The sequence below is a fragment of the Bacillus rossius genome, chromosome 7 (assembly GCF_032445375.1).
Source record: "Bacillus rossius redtenbacheri isolate Brsri chromosome 7, Brsri_v3, whole genome shotgun sequence".
NCBI lineage: Eukaryota > Metazoa > Arthropoda > Insecta > Phasmatodea > Bacillidae > Bacillus > Bacillus rossius.
Genome location: NC_086335.1, coordinates 41,557,981 through 41,578,329, shown reverse-complemented (window position 1 = coordinate 41,578,329; position 20,349 = coordinate 41,557,981). Strand labels below are relative to the sequence as shown.

At 38.4% G+C, this 20,349-nt stretch overlaps 1 long non-coding RNA gene across 1 annotated transcript; it reads right to left on the bottom strand.

The window, feature by feature from the left end:
- Positions 1-747: 747 nt before the first annotated feature.
- On the bottom strand, positions 748-15,562 carry LOC134533909 (uncharacterized). The gene is made up of 3 exons (XR_010075405.1): positions 15,318-15,562; positions 12,524-12,751; positions 748-2,485 (listed from the first exon to the last, which is right to left on the bottom strand). It is a non-coding gene; the product is annotated as an uncharacterized LOC134533909 (long non-coding RNA).
- Between the last annotated feature and the right edge of the window lie 4,787 nt (positions 15,563-20,349).

Here is a 20,349-nt window from a genome sequence, read left to right as displayed (position 1 = left end):
TGTTGTTCTTAAGTTAGTAAATGTTTAGTAAATCGTATTTAGTGTTAAACTATTTATTACCTTGAGTATGTAAGTAACAAGCAGGCTGTATTCACAAGGGTGTGCATGGTGAAATGCAGAGCTGTAGTTTGTGTACCCTTCTGTCTTTACTGCCAGAGGATCATTGTATTGCAGGTTTGTGAATCATGTTTATATTGCTCTTGTTTTCAATGTAGAGGCATTTTTGAGTCAAATTTGTAATGTTCATTGTGGCCTAGGAGTTGGATTCATGAAATCTTTTTTGCCACTTTTTTTTTTTTTAATTATAGTATTCTTGGAAAACATCACGACTCTGCTTCAAATTTTGTATTGTTTCGAACGTAAGAAATGAACCATCTTTTTGGTGAGGATGCTAGGAAACAAACTGAAATAGCACAACTCAAATTGAATTCTTATGTGTGAGGACTTGCACATCTACTTTGCAAATACAGCATGAACGTTTTGTAAGCATTTATACCTGCTGTTACACATTATTTATACTCATTAAAATTTGTTTTGCAACACTAGATTTTTTCTCTTGTACAATCATATTTTTACAAACAGAATAATTCAGAGGTCTGGATTTTACAACAGGTTTTATTTTTGAAGATGTTCCTTATGTTTACAATTTAGTATATTTTATTTTTTGGAGTTAATAAGGTTTCGACTAACATATATTACAACTTAATAATTTTTAATAATTATTTTAACATTAGAAAAAAATTCCAATTAATATTTTTGAGTGGAAATTTATTGTGTACTTAAAAAACGATGTTGATTTGGCGTGGTGTGGGTTCGGGAAACCACAAACATCGGAACCAAGTACTAGACTAGGACCTGGGTTCTCTCAGTTGCAAGTCCATCTCCCTCAGTTTTGAAACCCTACCAAGCTGTATTAAGCTGTATAACATGTTCACACTTGTTTGGAATGGATGGATGCTTAGACTATTCCCATCCCACAAGGGGTCTGGGAATGGGCCTATCGTCGAGGTGACAAGCTTGAGTGGTCAGGGTTGTAGGCATGACTCATACTTATGAACACTGAGTAAGTTAGCAAGTAGTAGTTTGAAGTGTGTGCTTATCCATGCCATGTGAAACCACATTTAGTCCTTTACAGCCTTTTCCTTCCCCTCATTGCTGGCTTATGCTACAAAAAAAAAACTTTCACAATGCATATTAAATATTCATTCAGATTAAATGAATTTCCATTTCACTTATATTTTTAGTGGTACGGCAAGTAATGAAATGAAAGTGACATGCCATCTCCAGAGAAATTGTGCATAAAATTAGTTGCTGCAAGATAAGAAGTGACCAGTTGTGGATCCAGTTGTGGATCCAGTTGTGGATCCAGTTGTTTAAGGGAGAGGGGGAGCTGTATTTTCAGAAACTGTTTCTTACATTTTACCCTTAATTTCATCCAGTGTAATTAGGAATCTTGAAACTGCCACTAGACTTTGCTGAGATTGCTACAGAAAGGTAAGGGGTGAGGGAGACTGAGGCAAGAAACCATTTAGGATTTGGCCTGCATAAGCAGGATGCATAAATTGTCACTAAACCTACATGTTTAGCAGTATTTCACATGATTAAATACTAAGTGGAAAGCTTTGATCCAGCTTAAAAACTATACCAGTCAATCTGGAATGATTAGTCTGAGGATAGAAAATTATTTTCTACTGTAGTGGTAGATATGTGTAGAAATCATTAGAAGTGTAGAATAAAAACCTTGATTTTATTTTAAGATTGTTTCAAGGTTAATGTCACAACACTAAATTTATTTTGAAAATATTTAAGGGGTAACATGTTACACTGCTATTTTGTGTTTGCTAATGCATATGTATTAATTCTTCAGTGTCATAATTTTGTGTCTTAAAATTTACATGATTTTTGCCTTTCTTCACCTTTCTCCCATTTACCCCTCCCCAAGCCCTCCTTTTCTACTTGGGAAACAGATTTACCCAACAAAAATGTAGGTATAAAGTGGTCAAATCACATGCCTCACATGACAGTGGTGTGGATTAGATTCCTGGTGGGGTAATAGCCAGATTTCTCGCAAATGGGAAACGTGGACATTGTCATGATCAGCAGGTGAATTTTCAAGAGGTGCTCCCTTTTCACCCAACCGTATATTCCATCAGTGTTCTTTCTTTTCATTATCATCACTCCTTATTGTCTCAAATGACTGTTCAATGTTAAGTTCTAGTTCGTTCATTCATTTTTGACTTTGTCGTTTCATTATTAAAAAACATTGTTGCTCACACTCGTAACACAAGTATAAATGCTTACTAATCAAAATGAGAGAGGAAGTAAATGCCAGAATTCCATTTCCATTTCCATTGCGGTGAGGGGGATAGAATCACTTTGTTGCTTTCAAATTCTTTCCTTTTGTTGGTGGGAACAGGGGCGGCTCCAGACCCAGGCCCCGTGCCTGGCAGGGCCCTGCACCAGCTCTTGCACTATACCGATGCACCTGCAAAGTAAAATGTTGGTCAATAAATTGTACATAATTTATTTGGATTTTAATCACACCTAATGCATTTTTATTGTTATTAACTTTTGTACTTTTGACATATAAAAGTAGCGAAACCATCGAAAATTTAAGGTATGGTTAGTTTTAAAACATTGATTTAAAAGTTTATTTTTCAAATATTATCAATATCCTTTTCTCTTGGGGCTTTTATAACCACCAAAAAGGGTGGTTATAAATATTCTTCTTGGTGAAAATTTCCCAAATATTAGGGCCCTATAAAAGTAAATGGCTCAAGGCTCCACAAAGTCTAGAGCCGACTTTGGACTTTGGGTGGAAATTTGATAGATTTTTTTTGTTTCGGGGGGGGGGGGGGGTGACAAACATCCCCCCCCCCCCTCATCGCGTGCGTACGCTTTTGGCAGAGGTCTATGCTCAGCTCAAGATCGCCTCGGTAGTCAACTTCTCCCCACTCTTCATCAAACGGCTGCCTGGAGTTGAGCGCTGACTAGCGGCGGAGGATCGAACTACCTAGAGCCGTTGCACCCGCGTGTGTTTCAGCTTGTCAACAAACGCTCCGGTAGGTGGATGGACAGACTGTGCGACTTGCTCGGTGACTGAGTTTTGCTTGTAGCACTGCACTACGAAGGTAGCGAAGGAAACGTCAAGCGAATCTCAGTAAGTAGTGACAATTGATCATTTTATTTTTATTTCTTTCGGGAATTATTTGTTTAATTTTTTAAACCAAATTGTTGTTTACTTAAAGCTAATGTGCTATTGTCTGTAAACTTAATATCAAAACAGTTAATATCCTTAGTCAGAAATTTTTTGCATTGTTGTAAACTATATATATTTAATAATTTGTTCGTGATTAAAATAGGGCAGACGTTTTTTGACCAAATTTATAAATTTAACATAGCTATTCCTTAAAAAAAAGGGGTGGGGGATAAACTTTTGATGGTTATTGGAACTGAGGTAAATGGTTTCGATTCCCTCCCGGGTCGAAAGGACTTTTCAACTGGAAACTTTACTTTCTGCATTCAGAATTTGCTTTTATTTGGTTTCTTCACTTCTGCACGGCGGAAATTGAGAGTAAACTCCAGCATAAAAATCTTACCAAGTTTACCAACGGCGACGAATGGAATCAAAACCAGCCTCCCGTCTAACCAACGAAATTAAATATGTTATCATTAGCACACTATCTAGATGCGCTCCCCCCCCCCCCCCCCCAACAGGAACTATTTATTTTTACCCATTATATATAATATGAGAAGTATGACAGGATTATTCATAAAACGGAATTGGAATTGAAATTAAATACTATACCCCTTATTGAGAATTAAGTATTTATATTTGTTTTGACTCCCTAATTCCCCTCCCCGGCAACCACAGTCATATGACAGATTTTAATCCCGCAATCGACACACGGATTATAAGAATTATTTTTGGTTAGCTACGAAACAATGCTCAGAAATTGGTATTGTAGTCAAAGTGGAGAGAAAACATCTTGAGTGCAATCTGACGTCAAAATAACGCATCTTGTATTTAGGCATTGTAGGAGCAACAAATTGTCTACATATATATATATTTTTTTTTTTCCCTTGTGCTACAGCCGGTTTGCAAGCCACCCGTTCGATTTTTTTTGTTGCTTCGGGCACAAATCTCTGCTAATTGATGCGGCGTCTCTATAGTATAGTGGGCTTCTTGTATTTAGCACACTGACAGAGGAAAATAAATTCAGCGAATAAACATTTAGGAACAGCTAAGCTCTTTATAGGATCCTTAAACCAAATATACTTCTTTTTGTGAGAATACACATTTAAAAAAATTATTGATGTGGGTATGCTATGGAAGAGAGAAAAGCAAAACGAAAATTCAGAAGGTACATGAAACGGTTTATAGTCAAAATGTTCAGCAATTTTAATTAAACAGAAGTAACTAAAAATTAGCATAGTAGAAGTACAATTTTTTTTAGCTCTACATAGGCAATATATGAATGAAGTGTGTATCATTTAGTAATACACATTCAATTTATATAAGTGCTGTATACAATTTTTTCCAGGATACTTAAAAATAAAATTAAATTAAAAATAATTAGCACTATACAAAACTACAACGAAAAATTAGCATATAATATAAATATGATTTAGAGATTTACCTAACCTAAGATATTAAATGTATATTTTAGAAAGTTTATTTTGTAATGTTTGTAATGCTGTAGTTTTAACGGTTTAAAAAAATATATCATATAAAACATTTCCATAAAAACTAAACAAGATACAAAAATTAAAAAAAATACTAATACATATTATTAATAACATACCACTCACACACATTCAAGCATATTTAATCACTCATTGCTGATACCACAGCTAAACATCATCGGAGTTTAGCAAGTACCTGAATAATGTTTTCTTAAATATTTTCAAGTTTGAAGCAAACTGAAAACGAACGCATGGATTTAAGCGGACTTAGGTGATAACACGTGTTTTAATTACCTACTCTTAATTATAGGTTACTTTAGGACCACGAACACGGTCCTTTTGTTACCGACGCACGCGTAATTCAAAGTATTTGTCATTAAACGGCAGAACTCTATTCCTGTGAATGTAATTTATTTGAATTTTAGTAAGATTATAAAAATTTCTTACAAACAGGTAGCAAAACCATTGTTGAAATTTAAGTATCACGTTGGCATTAAAACTTTTGTTTCAAAATAATAGGTTTTTTTTTTCTCTTCAGAGTTTCAGCTTCTGAGAAACTGTTCCATAAACCGTCCCCCCCTTTTTCGTCTACTCCTTGACCCTCCTGTAAGGCTACTCTACGAAACGTCAGGGTCCGGACCCCGCAGAGTCGAGGTTCGTTCACGCGAGGCGTGTGTCACTTCGCAGGAAAGTCCCACGTGACGGGGGGGGGCCGCTCACCGCGCGGTCACGTGACGGCGCGCGGCTGTACTTTTGAAACCAACTGCTCGAAGGAAGGGGGGGGGGGGGGGGGGGAGTCACCGCGCACCTAGGGCGGCTCCGGGAAGTCTCTCTCAGGAGGGGCTCTCGCACAAAGTTAACAAGTCATGCAGCTTAGAGTCAGAGATTGGCCATGGGATAATCACAAAATTAATGGTCTCAAATACTGAACTTTAATACTTTCGTACAAATTTTTATGGAAGAAAATTTTAACGCGTGAATTAAAGAATTTAAGTTAACGTACATGTACCCTACAAAATAAAATAAAAAAATAAAATTTGGGTTCGGGAGGGGCTTGCGCCCCCTGCGACTTCCTCCAATCCTCTGGAGCCGCGCTTGCCACACACGCAAATGAAAATGAAAGAACTATTTCATTCACAGTCGGTATGCACCTAGCGCGTGCCCAGATTCTAATTTTGGCGAATGGACAGAAGTTTGTTGAGACGGGGAGGGGGATATACTATCCCCCCCCCCCCCCGAAATCCTTAAAAAAAAATATATCCTCAATTTAAATGCAAGCAGGCAAATGCTCTATCTTTCTCCCTCTCCCTCAAATAAAATTCTGAGTACGCTCTTGTTTTTGGGATGCGTGGAATGCCTCAGTTATATGTACATGGGTGGTCCCAAATTAAAAAAAAAGGCTCTTTAAAATGCTTTTTAAACACATTTATGACGTCTTAAAATTGTATATTCATAGTTATGGAGTAGATTATTATTTGTTATCCCTGCTTTTTTTTTTTAGTTCTTGAAGATTATTAATAGGGGGAGGGGTGGATAGCCCCATAATCTCTCTATACTGCCACTGGACTTTGTACCCGTACGTACAGACCTGCAAAATTCACGTTTTTTGCCTTCCGACGCGGCGCCAGGATAATAATCTACAAACGTGTGCGCAATCAAGTGTCACGTGTCCATTGGTGCTGCCATGGAGGTTGCTGCACTGCTAGAAATTGCAGTAATATTACGGACTCTTTAAAGAAGAATTCACCTCAAATAAATGAAGAGTTCTTCGTAATTTCAGATAACTGTATCTTCGTGACAATTACGCTGTTCCTTTGAATATATATACTGTATACAGTATGTATATTCAAAGGCTGTACATCAACTTCCTATTTTTTTTTCGGCATAAAAAGGGCAAAAGCACACGTGGAGGAAATAAGTGTGTTTTGCATGAGTCCTGACCAGTTTTTGAATGTTTTTTTTATACACTAAGATTATTCTTGTGGATTAATTTTTCCCTACCAAAAATCGCTCAACGCGGCTAAAGAAGTTTTCACTTCAAAAAGATCCATATATTACGTTTGTGTATTCATCTTTCTTTGCCCGCGTTCTTCAGGTTTTCCCTATGACATACAGTGGTGTGTGTCTACATTAATGTTTTTAATCAATCTTCCCCATCGCAAGAATCACTGAAAGAACGTAACTGCTTCATGGTCACTCTCTTCAGCATTTCCCGATTTTTCTTATCCCGGGGAGGGGCACAGGTGGGCAGGGCCCCCCAGGAATTACGAAGCCCCTCACTGAGGGGGCCCGCTTGCACCTGTGAAACGGGGTTGATAAACGTAAACGTCAGAACTATGTTTTAATGAACACTTACTGTATATTTTGAAGTTTTCTGCTTATATATGGACATTATACGACATATAATCCCCCTATCCAGAGATGACTATTGTCGGTTTTAAACCCACGCGCAAAACTCTCAGGCCGCACTGGACCCCCTGCGAATTTCTCGCCCCTCCCCCCCCCCTTGAGAATCCTACAGATTTGCGCCCCTAACGGCATCCTAACCATCAATTTCGAAATCGGCAGCACGCTACGTTTATTATCACACCATTTTCTTATTAGTCGTTATTTTTATATTTTAGGACATTTCTAATGATAACTCAAACTTACTGTACTACGTGTAAGCACAATTGCGTTAATTTTTAAATGTAAGTATTTTTTATAAATGATATTCCTTTATTTATCTAAATCTTGCCGCAGACCCAACGAGTTCAGTATACGCGTTTAACTGCTGGCAAATAAATAAATAAATATATATATATATATATATATGTGTGTGTGTGTGTGTGTGTGTGTGTGTAAATGAGTTTTAGTAATCGCCATAGATGTGTAACATCTAACCTCTCATGTTGCAAATACACTTATAATACTATATTTGGACACGAAATTCAACGTAAAATTCTGTAAAAAAAAATGCCGAGCGTGATAAATATTAATAAAAAAAAATGTGTTTCCAACTGAATTTCCGCAACCGCCGCTAAAATTCACTGCCGGAGCAGCCACGTCGACTATCGAATCATTACATTTGCAGACCGGAATGTTAAACTAGGTATATAATGAAACTGATCTGATGGAAGCGAAATGCAAGTCCGGCTTTGGTCTTGTTTTTCGACGAGGAAGTTTATTAAATACTGCGCAGCTTGTTAAAATTCACGAAACCGTTGATACTAGCAAGTTTTTTCCCCCACTTTGGCTTTGTGAACTTTTGTTCGCGTCACCCGCCACAGGTGGCAGCACAGGTGGTTACACACGAGACGAGATGACTCCTACCAAATGCCGTACGCCGAGAGCTTAGATGCCACTCATGTGACGCGGCCTCGGTTCCCCCCCGCCTGGACCGCGCGTCCCCTGTGTGACTCACCCCGCCGAGCGCCGGGAGGGAGCAGCAGCCCCCCGATGTTGTTGCACATGCGGCGGATCAATACCGCGCCCTCGCGGCTCCGCCAGAATTAACACGCCTTGCCCTGCCCTCTTCCCGCTCCAGCATCCACCGCCCGCCCTCCCTCCCCGCTTAGTCGTTACACGTGTTCCGGCGCGGGAGTCACGCGCGACGCGGAGACGGCTCCCGGGCCTACCCAACGTTCTACAAATCGAAAATCGAACATTTTTACAAAAATTACACAATCCATATTAAACTTTAGGTTTATTTCGAAAACTACAAGTAAAGTAAATCTTATTTTCATTACAAACTGTAATCGCCTTCCCGGGCAGTTTGCAATGAAATGAAACTTATACGTTCGCTTGCACATTTGTAACGTTTGACATTAACGTTGTGTTCTAATATTCACCTTATATTAACACAAGCTTAATCCTAACAATTAATTTTGTGACCTTTATAGGTTTTAGAGTGTATTTTTTAGGTATAATTATGCATGCATACATCTGTGTCTGAATGTTCATAGCAGTTAGGTATCTCCAACATTTTTTTTTAAATCGAGAGCCAATTGTTTCTTCAGCTACTAAATAAAGAATTGCAGGTATAGTATAGTTCTACGATAACTTTTTCGCGACGATTTGTTTGTCATTATTTAGCGAGATAATAAAAGTTACTTAAATCAAATTACTTATATTTAAATTAAATATGTTTGTTTAGGAAGGCGAAATAATTTTAAAAGTGAAATACGTTTAATTTGTTTTAATTTTATTTATTTCACTCTTCTGACAAACGAGGGCGAGATTTCTTGCATCAGTTATTAAACGGAATGACCAAGTGCTACACATAAACAATTTCTCTACTTTTACAAAAGATTCTTTTGGAAACCAGTTGCCAATAAATAGTTTGTAATACTACAGAAATAAATATATTATAAATTTTTACAACACAGGACTATGGCTATTATTGCATTTATGAAATACGTTTTTCGAGATAATACTGAGTGTTTCTTACGAAAGCTGGCGCATAATTTTATATTTTAATTGATGTTTCATTTAAACATATTTTTTTTCAAACCATGGAAAAATAATCGAATATTCAACCATTTGACTTTTATTTTGTTGTATCATGCATATTATGTGCGTAGTTAATACTGGCAGGTACTAGGACAACACACAGGATAAATAAATGCCCAGGTAAGAATCCGAACGCAGTATTACTGCGAACACTATTTTGTAGTCATACAGTTGTTTTCGTGTAAAAGCACACATTTACAGATATCTGTGGGTTTACATGAATGCTTATGATCTTTTTACAAAAAAAAAGTAGAGAATTGACGGTGTGCCAGACATGTTTCGGAGACTATAGAGCATCCCACTCTTAGATTGCAGTGTGGAAGTAAATGGGCGCATTCTCTCTCTCTCTAACACACGCCGATTGCCGTTAGCACTGTCCTTGTTTCTTCGTGCGTTGTTGCCAAATATCAAACGAAATTTAAAATTTTAATTTTTGGACCAAGCTTTTTTTCATATTGTATAGAATCAAAATACGCATCAGGCAATGCTTATTTTGAATACTTAACAATATTTTAAGTGCCCGAAAAAATTAAAAAACATAACTTATTCGCTGCGAACTGTTTTGAAGTATTCCGATATGTTTCACATCAAAAAAAGAAAACCTACATGTGTATTTCATTCAGATTTTTTTTATTAGTAAATTAATGCCTTAGGACGCCACCGAACAAATGTTAAGACAAAAACTGTACAGGTTTCACTTAAATAATTTTTTTAATATATTGAAATGCATTTTCTCACAAACTGAAACATCAAAGAGTTGACCCGCGGAAAAAATTTTTTCTATTAAAGATAGATGGGGGACGAAAGCGAGAAAAATGTTCACAATGAATTGAATTAGTTTTTAAAAGCAGCTCCATCTCAATTGCTTCTACAGTTTCCGTGGAAATAGCTGTTAAAGATGTGTCTTATCAGTACAAGAGCGCGCGCTGCCGTCGTAAGAGGAAACAGGGTCGTGTGTTTAGATAAGTGGGGTTCTGTCCTACAAGCAATTTCAAATACATGGCTTCCTTAGTCAACAAAAAATATTATAATCGATTCTTGAACATAATATGTAAAATGTATGAAATAAATACGAAGGAATTCAATAGCGATCATGGTACAACATTTTGAATTACTTTTCTATCCTTCTCAACACCAAGCATCTTATCAAACATTGTTTTAGACAAAGTTTTGGAAAATAACTATGATATTATTACAAACAATTTAAACAGATTTGATAAGGTGTCTACTAAGGCAGTTACGTTTTTTTGTCCGGTGAAAATTTTTTTCGAACCCATGCAGTTATGGCTGGTCGTATCAAAAATGTATTTAGAAAACATTTTTCGGCATTATGTAATCCGAGTTATCATACGTTAAAACGGATTCGATATTATTCATATTATGGGAGTTGTTGCGATTTTTCTGTTTTTCAAAAAATCTTCCCCATTTCGAACCAATTGTTCGGATTTTTCCCATAACTTACTCGACCGAGAATTTCCATTACTGTATTTTATTTATCATTTTGGACATGACTTGTCCAAAAATACGGCATTTATCGGGCCCATGAAAATTTGATATATATATATATATATATATATATATATATATATATATATATATATATATATATATATATATATATATATATATATATATATGGGATTTTTAGAACAGAAAAGAAAACTATAAGAAATTTTCGTCTGCAATAGGTAGTTTTTATTTGAAATTTACATAAAAGTGGTATTATTACAATTTTATATGTGTAATAGTATAAAATATTATAAATTACGATATGATTTCTTAAAATGCTTCTTGTTCGATCCAAATTACAAATACACGCATCTCCTGAAATTCGTAATGTGTTAGAGATTTGGCAACAGCGCGCGCCATAAGCCGTGTACTGCAATCCGCCGCTTGTTAAAAAAAAAAAAAAAAGGGGGGGGGGTGGTGGCTGTAAGAGAGTCCTCGCTGGAACTATGTCCGCGGCCCTGGGAGACACCACTGCCCCACTGCCCCACTGGTCCGCAGCGGTGACTGTGGTCCCCAAGCAACCTCTCGACAGACATGCCGTGTGGTGGCCGGCTTTGTTTGCATGTGCATATGTGGCGTGAGTCGTCAGCAGAAAGAGTACGACCACAGAATCGTCACAATGACACTTACAGATATTATTTATACTTATTTCATTACCAAATGTAATGGTGCCTAACTTATAATGTAGTTTGTAATGACTGCCGAGATGTTCTTTCATTCATGTAAAGTAAGCAAAGTTCTTAAACCAACAGTGGAACTGGACCAAAAGAGGTTGAGGGAAAAGGTATGCTGGGTGGGGAGGGTATGGGTAGAAGTTAGGGAACTTGGTTCGTGATCTTCGCACTCGTCGCCTGCGGTATTAGGTTTCTGGGGAGTTAGTCATAGTGTCCTTCAGTTAATACACCGACAGATAATTATAAGGCCATTCCTATTTATTCGTGGTCTCTGCACGCTCAGGCCTGTACATGAAGTCTAGTCGCTGCAGGCTCTATCCTACCCGAGGGTCGAACCTAGGACCTCGCTCGCGAGCACCCTCCACACTGCGTACCGCGGTCAGGCTTGTGTCTTACCGACTCTATCCTACTTCTTAGTTACTTACCACATTTCTCTTACTCTTGGTTACCTCGCGGTATTGCACTGGACTGGCATCGGCTCTCTCTACCAACCATCTCGTGACCCTCAACTGCGTGCGAACCCTGACACGCCGCCACGCGACGTGGCAGCTGTCTCGAACACAATGCATCGGAGAACAACGGAAACGCTAGGGCGGCGAGACTCGGCGAGTGGTCGGCGCACGGGGGACCTTCTGACTCGACAACAACTGTACCACGTCGTTCCTTTGCAGAGTTGAAACCAAACAAATCCTCTAAAACTATATTTCCTTACTTCTTCATCACTAGAGACCTGCAAAATTCGCGAATTCATTCGGCGATAGGCTAGAATTCAAACACACAAACCTCTAAGATAATTTTGCTATTGGCTAACTGTTTTATCTGGACGAATCTCAACCAGTTATAAACCCTCAAACAATGAAGGATCGAATCACAGTCAAACCAGCTGGGACGACTTACAAGTCGGCAGCCAATGAACTTGCGTTATTTGCCCGAGTGTACAGGGGTATGTGCAGTCTATCCTGAAGGCCATCGAAACCGCGAATTTTGCAGGTCTCTATTCATCACATACTACATATTGTATTTATAGGTCACTGTAGAGAACTTAATAAGATAAAGAAATTGTAAAAAAAAAAAAAAAAGTTATTAGTTCTTGTGGGTCAGGCCTTGGCGTTAGTTTCAAAAAACGGTATCCGGTCCTCGAATAGAGCGAAGTTGGCCATCACCGGTGTATAGCATCTCCTCAGTGGCGCCACAGGGGTCTCTTCCAGTCGACGGGGCGCCCTCTCTGCCGGAAACACGATCCCTCGCCAGTCGGGGCGGGGGCGGAGGGCGGCGCCTCGGGTTCGAGTTTCGCGCTACGCCCCACGCCGCGAGCTGGAGCCGGTTCCCCTGCCGCGTCAGCATCTGTTGTCTCTTCGCTCGGCGCTCGCGCTCACCACAAGGTTTTGTGGCTAACACAAGATAATAATGTTTAGTCAATGAAGACACCACCAAAATTTTTCAATAGAGACCCCACAAAATATATTGTAAAAATAGCTCTCATATATATCTTGTCAGTACAGACCTCACCAAATATTTTGTCAACGTACACTCCACTGAACATCTTGTAAATATTGACCTCGCCAGATTTTTAAAAATATAGATCCCACTAAATATTTTGTTAAATTATACCTCACCAAATATTTTGTCACTATATACTCCACCAAACATCTTGTCAATATTTAACCCGCCAAATTTGTTAATATAGATCCCACTAAATATCTTGTCAAATTATATATACCTCACCAAATATTTTGTTAAAATATACCTCACCAAACATTTTGTCAGTATAGACACCATCCAATATCTTGTCATTATATACCCCTAAAAAATATGTTATCAATATAGACCAAATATGTGTATATTTAGACCCCGCTAAATATACGGAAATCTTTAACATCGGCAGGGATAAAATAATGTAAATAATTTATTTGTAAAAGCAAAATATGTGAGTTTAACTGTTTAAGATTGCATAACATTCTTTTTATTATGCAAAGAACATTAATGTGATTTAAAATTACAGATTAATTTATGCTTAAAAATAATAATTTATAATTTTACGCCTGGTACCTACTGTATGCTTATTTTTTTCAACCTAATCATGAGATTAAAATGGAATATTCTGAGCGAGCTCAGTCCAATTTTGAAAGTGTGACAGGATTTAAAACACGTTCGAGGAGAAAATCGAAAGCTATATATCTCGTCCAATTTTACCACAGAAACTTTGTCAAACAAAGTGTTTAAAGACGAGTATTTGTTTGACAGTGTGGCACCACGTAAAGAACCCCAAGTGGAGACCACACGGATCGGTTTACCGGCTGCCACTGGGTGAGTCACGGGTGCTGGCGACGGCACAGATGCCGCTCGGTCTCAAGTGACTTCGGGGGGGACGCGAACACGGAGGGCTTCCGAGTAGTTGAGGGGGCGGCTTCGTGTTGCAAACCGACAAAGTTAGCACAAGCAGGCTCACGGTCACTGTCAACTTTATTAGGAAAAGCCTTCACTAATTAAATATGTTTATATTATAAAGTTATTTAAAATAATTATGAAACAAAATAATTCAGTAAACGCCTTCTTGACCGAAAGAAAAAAAAAACTTGGCAAGAGTTGGAAAGCGATCATAAGAGCTGGCTTGGACTCTTAGCGTGGGCTGCCCTCCAGCCAGCCACCTCTTCGTGAACAGCAGCAATTACGATTCCGCGCATGCGCACTGCGCTTTGCCTGGCACGCCGCCGTACAGCCTTCACGTGTGCGGTACAAGGTGCGTACTAACTACATGACTGCATGACTGCATACTCTTGGGCACCGCACCAGACGGCGTGGTCATTGGATGTTGGTGCACATAGACATCTACAAAATTAGCGTTGTCATTTGGACATTTTGAAAACGTTATTATTTCACCATGTGAAGTTTTGGTACATTCTGAAGGTTAAAAAAAAAAAAAAATACCCAATTTAGAGATTGGAAAAACCCGTGGATTCATTTCGCGTTAAGCTAGAATCCAAACTTCTCCACGTTCTCCACGTTCATGTTGCTTTAGTGAGTGGACGACCGTTTATCTATTTAGCAAATGGAAAACCCTAAACAAAAGAAATTTAAAATCATAACCATTCCGTCATTAATTAGTAGCTAAGGAGCAGGTGTAAGTTGCCTAAGTACGTGTAGAATTGTGGAGTCTATACCAGAGAGAATTTAAAAAGCAAATTTTTCCAGTCCCTACCACTCACATGCAGTCCGGGCGGAAGGTAAAATCGTGGTTGCGGCCAATGACAATACCAATTTTTCTCAGAAACTGCCATTTACCCCCTTCTCTATCCGTACGATATTTTTAATACTCGCAACTCCCATGTCGTGAATGAAACAGCCCTTGCCTGTCTGTAGGAACATACGTTCATACGCTTAGATGCCAGCTTTGAATTTTAATTTTTTAAATTTTTTTGTGGTAAATAGGTACCCATCGATAAAAATTCCCATGCCATTATTTTTTTCTTAAATAAATTAGCAAGTAACTATAAATCAGATCCTTTGAGTTTCGTGTGATTGGTTGAACGAATACGTATCTTTCAGTTCACTTAAAAGTTAGTAGGTACGTAAAAGTCATCTCAAACTGATATCCTACAAACAATTTTTAAATAATTCAAATCTATTTTTAAAGTTTTATGTAATTTATTAAATCATATTTAATATTCTAAGGCAATGCCAGTAATAATGTTTTTTTTTTCTTTTTTTTTTCCCCATCGAAGCATGAAACGAAGTCTTATGAAAGACACAACGTAAACATGTTTTTTTTTTGGAGAGTTCTGTTCAAACTGATTGTATGGTCTCATTCGTCCGTAATGTTATAATTCATGTTTACAACTTCAGACACCATTGTTGCTAGCGAAGCAGTTTAAACTGTTGAATTGTACAGGGGACCGTGTTTTAGTCTAGCACGATACTATTCCTAAAGAAAGCGAGGTTGCGTGTATTCGAACTTACCAAATTATTCCAGCGTACCGTACACGCAGAGGCGAGGCGTCCATGGAAGCTGTGGAAGCGGCGCTTCCCTTCCATTAACCAGTAAACAACAATAAAAATATCTAATTTTTATATTATCTAGAAAATGTAATAAGTAACAAAAAAAATCATGGGCAGTGTAGATGCATGTCACAATCTAACCGTACGAGCAGTCCGCCCATACTAACAACGACCAGCTGCTATCTGCGCGCGCAGCTGGACTGGTGCTTCTATCTAGGAGGGATAAAAGGAACTACGAACTGGGCTTGCGGGAGTTGCCGTTGGCCTGGAAGCGGCCTCGCCTGCAGCTTCCAGTTGTGCAAAAACAGTATAAAAACCACGTGTGAAATATAAAGGATAAAACATTATACGTATGTTTTAACGTTAACTAATGAGTATCGATTATCTTAAAATATGCTTAAACGTTTTGTTTTGTTAAAGTGAATAGTTGTGGTCTATAAATAAACCGTAAACTTTTCTTTCAATACACGAGCTGCGATATGCATGCGTAGTGTGGCGGGCTATAGCGGGCTGGAAGCTGTGGTGAAGAGAGCTTCCACGCCAGAATAATGGCGAGTAGTGAGGTTTCTCAACCTGGATTTTCAGGTAATGCTTTTTTGTTGGACTCAGAGGAATCATGCGTCAATAATTGTAAATGTATTATAGAAAAACTAATAAACAGTCCGTTTAGTGCTTTAACTTTTGAACAAAAAAATGAAATAATCCTCAGTGGCAGACCTATACCTCCGTTAGCTCTGGAGACAAAAGTAAAAGCATTTACTAGGCATTTTCATCCACGCACTTACGAACATATAACCTGGTTATGTGGCTGCAAGAAACTGATGAAACTTTTTTGTTGGCCTTGCTTACTCTTTTCAAAAGAAAATTCAGTGTGGAGTACTTCCGGTTTTTGCGATTTAAATAATCTTCAGAAAGCAGAAAAACGGCACAAATTATCCCACAGCCATATTATGTGTTTGAAAGAACTCAAACAGTTCGGTAAAACACGTATTGAATTCGCGGTAAGCAGTCAGTATCGGCTAGGCATTGAGATGCATAATGAGAAAGTGCGGAAAAACAGACGGATCGTGAGCCATCTGATAAGAGCAACTTGTTTTTTGGCTAAACAAGAACTGGCCTTTCGTGGTCACGATGAGTCTACTTTGTCACTTAACAAGGGTAATTATATAGAATTTCTTAATGAATTGGCTGAATATGACAATGAGCTCAAAGCTCACCTTGAGAACTCAACAGTTTTCACAGGTTTATCGAGTGACATCCAGAATGATATTCTGTTTTCTCTGTCTGACTTACTGATACGTGAAGTAAAAAAAGAAATATCGGAGTCACCTTTTGTGGCACTGATTTTGGATGAGACAACCGACATATCAGTCAAATCTCAATTATCCTCAGTACTACGATATGTTACAAGAAATGGGGATGTTGAGGAAAGATTTTTAAAGTTCGTGGATGTCAGTGATGATAGAACAGCTAATGGACTTTACCAACATGCCATACAAATTTTAGAAGACTTTAAATGTGTCGATAAATTAGTAGCGCAGACATATGATGGAGCTGCAGTGATGGCTGGAGAGCATGGTGGACTGCAAACAAAACTTAGAGCAGTCTGTGATCAAGCTATTTTTGTTCACTGTTACGCCCACAAGTTAAATCTTGTTCTTTCGCAGTCTGTAAGTTACATCAAACAGTGCAAGGTATTTTTCATCTCTCTAACAGCGTTTGGCAGTTTTTTTGTAAAATCAACGAAGAGGATGCAGGCTCTAGATGCAGAGGTGAAAAAGAGGTTTCCCGCGCTTGCTCCAACTCGCTGGAATTACAATAGTAAGCTTGTAGAAACTGTGAACGAACACAAGGAAAATATAGCAGATCTTCTAAGAGCTATGATAGAAAATGCTGACAAGTGGGATTCCGAAACATTATGTTCTGCCCGTGGTCTTTTATCACATTTGAATGATTTCGATTTTAATTTCTTTCTTGTCATATTTTCGTACATTTTCCCGCATTCTGATTCAATTTTCCAAATACTTCAAACTAAAATCAGTGACATAAATTTCTGTATGAAGAAGATTGAAAACTTTAAAACCTTTCTAAACGATTTGAGAAATGATTTTGACCGAGTGTGGGGAAATGTTTGCTCAGAGTGTGAAAATACTCTCCCAACAGCAAAACGCGCTCGTGTAGATTTTTCCTCGGGTGAGGATAGAAAAGTTATTTACAGAAGACTTTTTTTTCAAATTGTGGATGCCATTATTGTGCATGTAAATCAAAGATTTTCAGAAGTACCCAAGCTAAAATTCGTAAGCTTGTTGGATAGCAAACTTTTCCTTCAGCATTCACAAAACTTCCCAGAAGAAGCTTTCGTATCTCTGAAGAAAAACTACGGGAAATTCTTTGATTTACCAAGCTTAAGAAGTGAGTTGTACGTTTTATTCACGGACAGTGACATGCACAAATGTACTGTGTCAGATTTCCAATTGTATTTGGTAGCATCCGAACTAAGTGACGTATTTCCAGAAACACTAAAACTGTCAAAGCTTATCTTGACAATGCCAGCTACAAGTGCTTCAGCTGAGAGATCATTCTCAGCTTTGAAGCGAATTAAAGACTACTTGCGGAACAGCCAGCGTCAGGAAAGATTGTCTGCCCTTGCACTACTCAGCATTGAAAAAAAACTTCTGCAGAAACTACGTCGTGGATCATCTTTTAATGATGATGTGATCGATATCTTCGCAACTAAAAACCGCAGAATTGAGCTGAAATATAAAATTTAAGGTAAGAAGTACATTTTTATGAGGTTCTTCTCTTTATTTTAAGTACTTACTTTGCCATGTGTTGTCTGTTTATATATTTTGTACCAGATATCGATGATACTACACTCCCAATTAGTATATAAATAATGTAGAGTAGGTATTTTATTATCAGAATAATGTAAGTCAAAAATTATTATTTTTCAAAAATAATTTATAATTAAAAAAATGTCAGTTTTTCTACCTGTGGAATAGTCAATGTTCAGTAAGAAAACTACATAAATAGCACCCTTTTGTACCTTGAAATCCATATTTTCCCGGGGGAGGGCACCCGGATCCCCTTCCCCCCCCCCCCCCCCCCCGACATGTTTTGGGGTGAACGGAGTTGTTGCTTCCCCTCATGTAAACCTCACGCCTCGCCACTGCGTACACGGCATCTGATAAATAAATCTGGAAAAAATGGTGTACACGCTGTTCAAGAAGAGGTGCCACTTTTTTTTGGGCAGATTCTTGAGCGAACATGAGGACTTTTACAGATGAATAGTTTAACGTAGGTAAGGAACAAAACTAATACATATCCATGTATCATAACTTATCAAGTATAAATAATTATTTGGTTAGTTAAAAACTAATTTGTGCAGGGGATCTGAATACGACCGACAAACTTCTGATGCAGGTGCATTAACCAAAATAAGTTGGAAACAAATATATGACTTAGGGTCTCAAGTGCTTCCCAAGGCTGTGGTCTTGGAAGTTGGGGCTGAACAACATTTTTATTGTAAACAATAGAGTAAGTATTTAAGATAGAACACTGAGCGCCTGCATCATGTTTAATTGAAGTTCTACAACCACCACAAGTTTAATCGCTGTCACAAAACTATTTCATTGAAATAATTGGGGGTAACATTTTTATTCACATACTTTTGTGACGTTACTACCAACAATAATTTCAATGAAATACACGTTCAGGGAACATTTGAAATACTTTCCATATTATTTGCAATAAAAGTGTTGTTCAGCTCAATCTTCAAAGAAATAATATCTCTTGGGAAGTTTTTTTTAGATCAAAAGTCGTAGTATATTTTCAGCTTATGTTTTGGTTATGTACCTGCAGAAGAATTCAGACTTACTCTGTATAATTTTAGTTTAAGCGGTCTTTCGCCCTCTTGGGATTATGTTCTGGGTACAGGGGAGTCATGAGTGCCTACACGCGAGCCGGTATTTCAGCAGAACGATCATCCAGATCTCCTCCCACCCTGCCGTGTTGCGAGTTGCGGACAGGGAGCAACGACCAATCACAGCCCTCGCCACACTCCCTCTGGTGGCGGCCTTGACCACGGGGGCGGGAGGGGCGACCACGGCGCGGCTTATCACGTGGCGTGCATCTGCCGCCCGCCCCCCCGGGTGCCGGGGGAACATGGAGGCCTGACGTCATCGCGGGCGGGCGTGGGCGGGATCACAGAGGCCCTCGGCAGCGGCGATCACCGCGACACGTGCGATAAACACCTCTTCCGCGGGAGTCTGCGCTCCTTCAACGGAGTCAGGAAAAAAGATGGATCGCATAGGTGTGCCCAGACATTTCCATTAGGGGGGCCCTGCTAAATTGTTTAAAACAGAAGCTGAATTTGGAATGTTAAATAGCCTAAATACATTCACTCATTGACTTGTTGATATTTTTGTGAAGTATCAACGAGATATGTGTACTAGTTAATATTTATATCCGTATAATTTTAACAATCTTGAAAATATGTTTTTTTTTCCATAGATAATGTTTAAAGTGTACTTACACATTTTTCCCCCTCGAATTTCCAATAGCTTGGTCCAGATCTACGAAATGAACTTCTTTTTAGTGAATGCAAACACAGCAATTCAGACAACAGAACTTTAACAAACCTCTTAAAATATATATATATTTTTTTTTGCTTTGCCATTTTAAGGGACCTCATGTTTTAAATAAACTAAGGCGGCTGTATTTCCAGAACGATAAAATGATTAAAAATATTGTTAATTAGCATGCTGCAACACTGAAACACAGTTTGAGTGTCACAGTGCCAGGAATATACGAATATTATCGAACGCATTAGAGAAAATGCCGATCTGAGTGATTACATTAGGGGGGGGGGGGGGGGGGGGCATGGCCCACCTGCCCCCCCCCCCCCCTTTTGTAGGCACGCCTATGATGGATATGAAAATACATACAATCTGATCACATTTATTGCATTGTAAGTAAAGATTTCTCAAGGAAA